This window comes from Cebidichthys violaceus, unplaced genomic scaffold (assembly GCF_023349555.1).
Source record: "Cebidichthys violaceus isolate CVI_PGR_0920_01 unplaced genomic scaffold, fCebVio1.0.p SCAF_147, whole genome shotgun sequence".
Classification (NCBI taxonomy): Eukaryota; Metazoa; Chordata; class Actinopteri; order Perciformes; family Stichaeidae; genus Cebidichthys; species Cebidichthys violaceus.
This window is the reverse complement of record NW_027176315.1, coordinates 117,501-129,529: the sequence shown is the minus strand read 5'-3', so window position 1 is coordinate 129,529 and position 12,029 is coordinate 117,501. Positions and strand designations below refer to the sequence as shown.

Genomic DNA, 12,029 nt, shown 5'->3' with positions numbered 1-12,029 from the left:
AGAGAGAGAGAGAGAGTGGACAGGCAGTCAAAAAAAAAACAAGGAAGAAAGAAGAATAGCTGGCAGACTGCTAATTTTACTTGTCGCAAGAAAAAAAAACACCCAACCCGTGCTCAAACTGTCACGTCACTGTCACCCTCAAAACCCAGGGGAAGGTGTGTGTGTGTGTGTGTGTGTGTGTGTGTGTGTGTGTGTGTGTGTGTAGGACAGAACTGTGTTGTGGGTGCATGAGGAGAAAAAGGCAAAGACAACGTGTGAGCAAGAGAAGCCCTTTTTGAGATATTGTGGGTCAAATGTGTGTGGCTTGCACACATGCAAACACACACACACACACACACACACACACACCCACAGAACAACTAATATAGGACTTGCCAAGTTACTCAGTTGTTTCAAGTGTGTGTGTGGGTGTGTGCTGTGGGTGTCTGGGGAAGGAGCAGGATGTTTCCTCTGATCAATGGAGAACCTGCCAAGGTGACCCAGCTCCCAATGTCTACACTTCAACTGTGCTCCTCTCTTTCTAATCATCTCACTCTTACTCCATCCCTCTCGTTTCTCTTTGTTACTTATCAAGACGTCGTTTTTGCTCTCTGAGATGACTTCTGTCAACAGAGGACTTCTTCTCTGTGCGATTATCTATTTAGCACAGGGCTGTAGGGACAGCGGTTGTCAGGTGGTTAGTCAGCGCTCCTTTATTTCCCCGACGAACCCGTGAACAATAATCAAGGTTTTCGACCTAACCTAAAGTAACATTGAATGGTGGTACATCTTATTGACATTCATTTATATAATTTATCATCTATCTTCTATCTTCCACGTGGTGAAGTTCTTTCATCGAGTACATGCACAAAGACACAAAACAATGATTTGCTATCTGGCCTTGTGAGCATGATCCTGAAACATGTGGAAACGACGACCAGGTGTTTCTATGTTCGGTGCTTTTTTTTAAGCATATTTTTGACATATTCTGTGCAGAACATTGATATCGACCACGGCTCCAGGTTCAGATTTTTTTCTCCTGATTGTTGAAGCTGAATTGTAAAATATTTGCAAACTGAGTGGAGCGGACAATGGGACTTTTTCAATAAGAGGTTTAGAGTTGAGAGAGAGAGAGAGAGAGAGGGTGCCCAGAGAACAAAGTGCGACACCATAGAAGAGAAATTGTAAACTGTGATTCCAGCTACTTGTGAAGTGCCCTGAGCATCCGTCTATTTAGCCACACTAGCACAGGACTCTGGGGACGGCCGTGAAATCGGGAACTCGTGCCCCCCCACAACATGAATGACTGTGTTGAGTCCCTGACCTTATATCCAGCTCCACTACCATCTCCAAATTTGAATTTGCCAAATGCAAAACTAGTCACATTCTCAGCTGTACTTTGTGTTTAATAGACAAGAGAAGATGGTAACAATGGTACAATTACACCTGCTGACATTAGCATGTTAATATACTCGATTTGAGCATGACGGCGTGCTGAGATTAGCATTTAGCTAGCGTGTTTGCTACCTCGCAGATTCAATAGGCTGCTGAATCTCATACTTTTTTTTTTCGACCAAAATAAAAGTGTGGGTTTTTGAAACACGGGGAAACCCGCTAACATAGTTGATAGACCTGTTTCCCATTGCCAGCAGACGAGTTAGCCTTTTGCTTTTTTAGTAAACAGTAGTAAGAAGTGGCCATTTAAGGTTGTACTTCTGTTTTAATCTGTTGTGATGTGAACGTTATTTTCAGTGAGGCAGTGAGATGAACACCACAGGAGCTTACGTGGGGTCCTTGAGTCAGAGCAGTCAGTTAGCAGTCATTGTGACTTTTTGGACTTTACAATAAACACATTAAACGTATGTCGTGGACTCTGTATCACTTTGAGAACTTTTGACATTATTACATTGGCGACACGGACAAACTGCAGTTACTCTACTGCATTGCTTTGTGGCAAAATCACACAAAGAGAACAAGAGCGGAAACATTTCAATATCTGTCACTTATTCAGTCTCTCAAACCAGAGTTGGTGATTGTTGGACCAGTGGAAAGACTAACAAAGTTGCTTCTGTTGAGTTGTGTGTGTGTGTGTGTGTGTGTGTGTGTGTGTGTGTGTGTGTGTGTGTGTGTGTGTGTGTGGGTGTGTGTGTGTGTGTGTGTGTGTGTGTGTGTGTCCACATTGAGTGTCACTTTACTGTCACTGTCGATTGGAGCTGGATCAGATGAATATCTACTGGTGACTACTGGTTTTGTGCATTATTTCATGGTGTCTTCGTTTACAGTTTACTCAACATTTGGAGGTTTCACCGAGATCCGAAAACCCACAGCTGTGTTTTCTGGAGGAACTGGAGATGCCTGTCAGTTTCTAATGTTGATGCTTTTACAGTAGTGAAAACTGTATCTTGTTCAGCGAGGATCTTTTGTTATTCTTGTTTGGCTTTCAACCACTGGGGCTGCACCTTTGTATGGTTACATTAGGAAAACCTTGAGCATGTTACAGCGGGGCGAACACACAAATATTTAGTTTGGAGTACTAGCCGCAGATCTACAGTTAACTGCACATTCTGGAGCTTAAAAGACGAATGCATGGGGTTATAGAGAGTCAAGGATGTTCTAGATAGTGTACTACCTTTTGAGAAGAATATATGGTACCTAATGATGCACAGTAATTAAACTTGTGCAACAGGCAAACAAAAATCACTCTCGATGTCGAAAGTATTGGATACTGTATGCTACTCTTTTCTTTGACCCACTGTTAACAGCACATTCTCTTCAGTAAACACACCACTAAGACAAATCCAAATCAAATCATCCTTTAAGCATGGGAATCATCTCGTGTTCTGTTGTCTTTGACAGCCTCTCCTGCCTCCATCTTTCATTTTCCCTCAGAGTAATCACGGAGCAAAAGCGCCGTTGAATGAATGCCAGTGACATTCTCTCATTTAAGGGTCAACTAGGCAGTTAGACAGATTTCTCAGACCGAGCGGATACAGCTGTGACGTCAGCCGCTAAGTGGGCCAGGGGTCTATCAGTGAACGGATCTGCTTGGGAGCTTGTAACCTGCGGCGACAGGTCCTTAACGCGCCGCGCGGACAGCCGTAACAGATGCCAGCTAAGTGCCTGATTAAAACTTAATGTGCAGAAGGAGCCCTGTGCGAGTGTGTTTTTTCTGCAAGTGTGTGTGTGTGTGTGTGTGTGTGTGTGTGGGTGTGTGGTGTGTGTAGTGTGTGTGTGTGTGTGTGTTGTGTGTGTTGCACAGCGTTAGGGAGAATATGAGATGGGGCAGCCTCAGCGCACTGTCGCAAAGCGTAGAGAAGAGAGGCCATGCCAGCTGCTTCTCTCCCCAGAGACGGAGCCCTGAAGCTGGGCAGCGAGGCAGGGTAGTCAAGGGAAGCACTAGGGGGTGATGGCACAGTCACAACACAAGTGGCATATGTGACGCGACAATTCCACTTATCAAATGAGAATTCATTTTCTAAATTAGAATATACGCCGATTACACTCTCGGTTGAAGTTCATAGTTTTCCTTTTTTTCAAGCCAGTTTGATTGCAAAGTACAGGTGTTCTCAATTTCACGAGCAACAGTTATGAATGCTGTGATCATTCAAAATGATAACGAACATTAACAGCGTAACCGTTCAATGAACACAGGTTTTTACCACAAATATTTCTTATGTATAATTGCACTTAACAATGAACCTAGCTTTTATGAATGAGACTGATTGTGTGTGTGTGAGTGTGCGCGTTTGAATGTGTCCAGGAGGTATTTGTGTGTCAACAAACCAACAGCCAATAATTTACCCACTGACAGAAAATTTCATCTGCCTATCATTCTTTCCCCTCTCTGCCTCTCCGTCTCTCCCTCCATTCCTCTCTCACTGATTATGCTGTCAATACGGTGCGGATGAGAGGAGCTGACAATTGACCAGCCTGGATCAATATCAGCTAATAAGCATGTCAGGAGAGAGGAGAAAAGAGCAAGGAATCGACTGAGAGAGAGGGAGACGGAGAGAGGAGGGAGAGAGAGGATGAGTGAGAAAGTGACAGAGAGAAAAAGACAGTTTGATCCAATTCGACTGCTTGGCGTGTGGAGGTGTAAGTGGGATGATTGGCCTGTTATTGCTGGTTTAATGTTAGGCAATCAGAGCCCTAGTGGTCTAGATATCAACAAACATCCATCAAATTGTCCCTTCTTCTTCTTGATACCACCACCTCTGCCTGGCCCCGCCTGGACCCTGACAAACAATACAACAACGAGAGCGGAGCGGCGGTGCCGTTTCAAAAAAAAAAAAAAAAAACCCAGGGAGGTTGAATTGATAGCCTCGCTGCACGAGCGAAAAAAGAAAACACGCTTGTTTGGGGGTATTTGTTTGTGTTGGGCAGATCTCTCTCATTCTTTTTTCCTTTATTTCTCGGCTCTCGCCGGCTTTCCCCCTGGCAGAGGAGCACGCCATTGTTGATGGTGATATAATAACACAGTCAGGTGTCTGTGGCCAATTCCCTGTCATTTGGACTTTTGCGTAAATCACCATGTATTTTTCTCTTCTTTTCTTTTCTACTTGCTTTCTCGATTTCACAGCTCGATCTTCCTTTTTTTCCCCCCCAAAGGTGTCATTTTCTTTTGCTCAAATTACCGTTTCTCGTGGCCTCCCAGACGCCACAATGGCTGATGTTGTATGGATACTGATGGGAGCTTTTCTGTGTAAATGCAACACTGCGACTAGCACAACTAGTCAACACTACTTAGTCTAATACTGCCTTTTATAGAGGATGATACATGACTGGCTCTAGATTCACTGAAATGCTGCCTGACTAACTACCGGATTAACTGAATATAAAAGACAGAAAGACAGCAGACTAACCAAATAAGAATACAGAAAAGATAAAGAGCCAACGCTGTGGGGACGGGGGGCAAAGAGGCAGATTATGGTATATTTGTATTAAATGTGTTTATTGCATGTTGACTAATGGAATCGTTTTTTTACTAGAGATACACCAATAGCGATACCGACTCCAATAGCTGGATTGGGTATCAGTCACAACGGGCGTATCTGGTATCGGATACCATTATTTTAATAAATACCAATGAAGTTCATTTATTAATTAAGTTACTGAAAAGGTCAAGATTGATTTTACGATGGATCTGTAACAAAAACCCCATCAACTTTCTGTCAGTGTTAAAAAGATGTAATATCTGCAGATGCTATGTGTATTTATTTACAACAGCAAATACGCTTTAAAAGGAACATAATGCTGCCAGGATTTTTTGAACATAACAAGGAAATGTTGTAATGCAGCCGTCTACAAAGTCAGAATCTGTTCACAGTGAACACATTTCGTGAGTAAGTCTGACCTGTTTATGGTTATGTTCTGGGAACTCAAAACTCTTAGTTTGGTTTAGGGAAAACATGCTGTCTTGTCAAAAAACACAAGATATGTTTACTTTTTCAATATATTTATTTATATTTAAAAGTGTTTTTTGTGGCCTAGACGTAACAACTCAAAGGAAATTGGACACAGGACGCGAAGCCTTGATGTCCTGCGATTTTGTTATTACGTTTCTTTTTAAACCTTTTAGAAGTACGTGGACAATTCTTTCATAAAACAAGGTTATTTTTTTCCTTCTCTGTGTTTATTGAAATCTGAGCTCAGTAAAAACTGTCCAGGATTGTTCTTGTTTTTCTAACTCCAACAGATAAGTTGTCCATCACCTTCCTGTCTGTCCTAGCACATGCTGTCCCCTGCCAGACATGTTAATCAGCATGCACAGCCCCCTGCCTGCACATTCAGCCAGTGTCCCCGCTAGGACCAACTAGACGACGTGTCCTGCTCCCCCACACATGCTGATTGCAGCGTGGACGTAGTGATGAGTGATGGAATGGAGGGGACGGCCGAGGAAGTGGAAAAGGAGAAGAGTGGCGTTGTTCTCATTTACATGTTGATGGCTCCGCGGTGGGGAGGGGACAGCGCCGGTTTGCGCGTTCGACGGACATGTCCAATTATCAACCCTGTTGTTTCCTCAACAACGCTCTCCGACTGCTCAACATGCAGACAACACAGACAGCCAGACGCACGCACGCACACACACACACACACACACACACACACACACACACACACACACACATTCATGTGAACCAGCTGTGCATGCTGGGAGAACGAGCTGGTTAGTGTACTGTGGGCTGCTTGTGAGCATAAGGGTCATATGTCATATAGCAGGTATAGAGTCAGCTGTGCTTTAATGACAGCTGTGTGTGTGTGTGTGTGTGTGTGTGTGTGTGTGTGTGTGTGTGTGTGTGTGTGTGTGTGTGTGTGTGTGTGTGTGTGTGTGTGTGTGTGTGTGTGTGTGTGTGTGTGTAGGGGGGTCACACACCCACCCACACACCCACACACCCACACACACACACCCACACAAAGAGAGAGAACGGGGTTAACGCGTAACTCATAATCACCAGACACACTGGATGAGACATAACATATGCCATATGGCAAACATACAAACTCAAGCATACCTAATGTGTTATTTCCATGTTAATGCAATCCTCTCCCTCACCATGGCAACAAGAATGACTGACAGAGCAGTAAAGGTTAGAGCGGGCCGGAGAGAAAGAAAGAAAAACAGAAATGTTGAGTTTATTTTGTACCAAATGCATCTTCTTAACCCCTCCAACCCTCAAACGCACAAAGATAAAAATGAAACAATTTATTCCAATGTTGCCCCCCCCCCCCCAAAAAAATAATAATAATCATAGACCCAAAACGTGAGCTGCAAGGAGGCTAACCACACACTCACATGCCATCTGATAGTCAGCCTCTCATCTCCTTGTTCCTCAGGCCCCCACCCTCGCAACACACACACACACACACACACACACACACACACACACACACACACACACACACACACACACACACACACACACACACACACACACACACAGTGGTTGGGAGGAGAGAGAATATTAAAAACAAACAAACAGAGAATTGACTTGCTGAGAAGAATTACAGAGGTGCTGATTACATCTGACCCCTCACCTCTGCTGTCAGAAAGCGGTCCTCTCTCCTCTCCTCCATGTATGTGTCAACTCTCATCCCCCACACCTCGTCTCGTTGCCACTTTGTTAACCTCTCACGTTCCTGCGCGGGATTTTCTGCAAGAATATTGTTGTCACGGTCGAGGCTCTTGGGGAGTACTCTTGCTCAGGAGACAGAGACTTCCCCAAATAGTAGCTTCCAAACCTTTGCATCTGTCAATTTAGCAGAGGGCAGAGCCATCCATCATTTAAACTGAAGAGACAGAAAGGGTAGGATCTGGATTAAAGAGACAAAGAGATATGTTATGTTATGTCTCAGTTTGAGTTATAGTCCAAATCTGTATGTGAGACCCGTCTTAGCCTCATGTGGGACATAAAGGAGGGTCGTCTGATCTGTTAAGGGACTTAGTTGTGTAAAGCCACTTACGGCCTCTGATACACAATTGTCAAGAGACAAGCTACCTGGATTATGAGCCGGTTAATACGAGAGGTCAAGCGTTGTTGTGCCTCCTTAACCCCCTTAAGTTGTACAATAAGTTAGTAACATAACAGTTGGAGAATGCATTAACCCATTAACCCTTCCAATCAGAAGCTTTGTGGAGGCTGTAATTTTAACCCCTTGATTATAACATAAGGAAGTGCCCCCTTTAACCTTTTAAACTGGATGGGACACAACACAATGACAGTGAAACGTAAAGCTATAGCTTAAACCCCAATTAACCCATCCTTGACTTGCGTAACCATATGTTCGGCACTCATAAGAAGGTCCACATGTGCACTTGCAACGTGGAAAAATCAAACGCATAAAAGTTTTACACGAAAAGGGTTCAGTCAAAGTATTTTTCTGGCGATTCATATATTCGCAACAACTCTTTCACCTAGAATGTGTTACATTACCAAAATCATTTTACAAATTACTGAATATATGATTTGGTTTGCGTTTTATCAAATCGTAATCCTTTGATACCTATCAGTAAACGTATACACACACATAAGTTGTACATAAATCTGATACATAAAGCACATATACGTTAATATTAAAGGATGGCAATATTGTATATTTTGCTTTCTGGAACTAATACCATAAAACGATACTTGGTCTTTTTTTCTTAAAAAAACAGGTGACGAATATATCACTGATGTGTTTTTGATATTTTTGGATGGACAACAGAGGTCCATACCACAGGGGAATGAGCTATATCAGACTTTGGTAGGTACAACTGTTAGCATGCAACATGCGGTCTACCGTAAAGAGTGTCTGATTTTGAGTGGATAAAGCCAGCCTATAATACACCACACTTGCCCCTTTCACTGAACCTGGTGCTCACATGCAACGGTCTATCCACAGTGTTCCCTTAGTGAGAGAGGAGGGAGTTTACACCAGTGGACCTGATCAGAAACATATCACTGGAGCTCAGCCGCTTGAATCCTGTGACCCAAATTGTTGGGCCTGGTATTCCTTTCTCCCTTATCCTCTACATCACACTCTCTCTCTCTCTCTCTCTCTCACACACACACACACACACACACACACACACACACACACACACACACACAGTTTCTAATGACAGCAGTGTGATAGTTAACTGGTGCTGGAGTGGAGTTGCGGTGGCACGGGTTGATTTGGCAGCAGTCACAGCTGAAAGGCTTTTATCCTGCATGGTAGAAAGCACAGGGATGGACATGCACAAGGACCCCTGAGGGTCACACACACACACACACACACACACACACACACACACACACACACACACACACACACACACACACACAGGGAGTAGTGGCAGTCGAAAGGAGTCTACTCAAGTGTTTGTTGGGTCTGAGGAGGCAGAGAAAATGAGGGAGAAAGAAAGAAAAAGAGTCTGACAGAAAAAGGAAGAAAAACCTCCGGATGATGGTACTGTATGTTGCTAGGTGATAAACTACTGCCACTTTTTCATGTTGTTGTTGGGTTTTTTTTACCCAGAGGGCTTTGCAGCAGTTTCTGTGTCTACCAGTCAGTGTCCAGATCAATGGAGCTCTTCAGCCCGGGTCTCTACTGTATGATACCACATCAGGTCACACAAGTGCACAGAGGCAGACAGAATGATGGAGAAGAAATCAAAGAGGTTCACACACGCACACCGCTCCTAAAAAAAGCTTTATCCTAACCCTCCATCTATCTCATTTGAATCCATCTCTTTGTGTTGTTTTCATGAGTAATACAATGAATCACTCACAGGTTCAATGCCAGATCCAGTTAGGTTCAGTGCAGCATTTTTCAAGCTCGGGAGGGTCAGAACAGAAAAGTTTGGTTTCTAGTCAGATGACGACAGTGCACTTTGATGTGCTTCAGTCTAAAAGGTTGTTAAATCTAACAAATGCGGTAACAATCCCGAGTCAAAATATGCAACTGTGTCGACACAGAGATCACAGGCTAAAGAGAGGCAGAACACAAGATGAGACTATAAAACAGCAAACCAGTTATCTGGCTATTACCGAGTTCATTCTCATTATCGGTTGTTAGCAGTCTGGGGTCGTCCTTTTAATCCTTGTGCAGACAGTAAACACGTGGTTATACAAATAATGAGGGGAGATATGGATAGTCAGGAAAAGTAGGGCAAACGGGCAGAATAAGACGGACAACATGGTAGGAAGCAGAACTGTAGGGCCGATTACTGCCCACCAAAGAGTGGGACCACGAAAGCTTCTAAGCTTGGAGCATGGCACAACCACGTGAAGAGACGTGCACACAGGATTTGGGAATAGAAACAAACATGTAAGAAAACTGTAAGTTAAATAGGATCCCAGAGAAAATGATACAGGGTTGAGAAGGTGAGATCAGGTCACGCCCACAGACTGTTTATAAGAAGTGGACGTAGTCACCGTGACGTCATCCGCTGGCTGGTGGTGAGGAGGTCCCCCCCCCCCTTTCATAGTGCTCCACAATAAGGCCACTCAACACAACTACGCCCTGCAACAGAATCCACACAACACACTCGCCTCTCCTGTTCTAACCCGACACACACACCTGCACACACTCCAACCTGTTGGAGAAGGGGCTTTCTTCAACCTGTTGCGACTCTGGCTGGCTGTGTCATTTAAGCAGAAAACCTGCTCTCGCATTCCCTATTAATATTTGTGAATAAATGTTTTCAATATGAATAATGACTATTGCTTTCACGGGGTCTCAAGTGTCAATCAGTACCTCGTATACTGCTTGTGTCCATAATCTGTTGAATTCTCAATGCTTTGTTCCTCAGGAAATGCATTTAGCTCCCACTCAACTCTAACAAGCAGTTTTTATTTAACGTTGGGATTAAAATTTGACTGAAATTCGGGAAGAAGGATTTCCGAACATTTCAAAAATGCATTTGTGCTTCAGTCCCTGCGAACACAAACATGCACAGAGCCACTGCAGGGAGTACGGAGTGTAGCTCCAGGGCCTATCTAGTACAGTGTTTCTCCCTCGCTGGTTTGACTATGGCACTTATCTGCCTACTGCAGAGAGAGGAGAGCAGATACCACACAGATGAGCTCCACTGCCAGTGTGTCTGCGTGTGTTCGTGTGTGTGTGTGTGTGTGTGTGTGTGTGTGTGTGTGTGTGTGTGTGTGTGTGTGTGTGTGTGTGTGTCTTTTCTCGGTATGGGTCTATCTGTGTGCAGGAGTGAGAGTGTTTATGCGGGGATTGTGCCGTGCGTGTGCATTCGCCATTCAGTGTGTGTTTGTCTTCCTTTACCTTTTCCACTTATCTTGACATGCAAACCCCTCTGTGCGAAGGTGTGAGATGTGAGTAGTGGCGTCTGACTGTGAGGAGATTTGAGCTGCGGTAATATTCAGGTTTGGGATCCCTCCTCTCTCTGTAGGATTAACCTCAGATGGAAAAGATCTGGGCTGCTGTCTGTTGACAAAGCCACAGTTATGTATGATACAAGAGCTCAGCCAACGCATGCCATGTTGAGGCCAGACCTTTCATAGGTATATCACAGATGCATTTTTCACTTCATAGATGTATATACAGTGTAAATATAATGCTCTGTAATCAGTAAACGGTGTATAGACGCTCTATGTTTGTTGTCCAGCTTTAACGCCAACAGTGACTCTGTTAATCAATTAGTGATCTACAGAAAAACAGTCAACATAGCTATTATAATAACTATTTTGATAATCTGTTGCCAATAAAAAAAAATGCCAAACATTCCCTGGGTCCAGCCTGTTAAACGTGAGGATTTGCTGCTTCTTGTCATTGTGTTTCGTTGGGTTTTAGGAAATTATGACGGAAATATTTTACTATTTTCTGGAATTCTGATTAGAAAATTCATCAATAATGAAATGAATCCGTAGCAACCAATAGTTGCAGCTCTAATCTATTTTCATACGCACAGAACAGCGGTGTGTTTAGCTGCATGTCTTCATTTGTATCTTCCTACAGATTTGTTTGTGGCACCGGTAAATTATTACATAACAGAACTTGTCTTTTAAAAGTATTTATCTCCAACACAGAACAAGAGGACACTATGTGGGCAGGCAGTCAGCTGCTGCATGGATCACAAGTCTCCTGATGCAAGCATACGATTGACTGTTTCACAACAGGTATATAAAACCGTTCTACTCATAAGAATATCAAGTTTCATTTACACAAACAGCAAGACACATTTGAGTATGTATGTTAACACAAAGGATGACGGTCTACGGAGTTCAGAGCAAAAGTGCAAGCACTTAAGCATTTACACAATAAGTACAAATTTACTATTACACTGTGCATAATGAGAACCAAGTCAAATTCCTTATGTGTGTCAACATACTTGGCCAGATAAGTTGAAACCTTTACATAACACTCATCTAATGTACTTACAAAGAAACTATGAAACCCACCTAATTGAATCTGTGCATAGTTTTGCTAAATGAGACCGAGAGAGAGAGAGAGAGAAATAAATGTTTTCTGAAGAGATATTTGTGGTCTTGGAGAAGCCCTATGGGTGTATCTGTATTGTGTGCGACTGTGTGTGTGTGTGTGTGTGTGTGTGTGTGTGTGTT

The 12,029-nt window shown here is 43.4% G+C and overlaps 1 protein-coding gene across 2 annotated transcripts in view; it reads right to left on the bottom strand.

Moving 5' to 3' along the window:
* Window positions 1-12,029, bottom strand: part of camkmt (calmodulin-lysine N-methyltransferase) — a 94,017-nt gene that overhangs the window by 46,375 nt on the left and 35,613 nt on the right. The window lies entirely within an intron of this gene.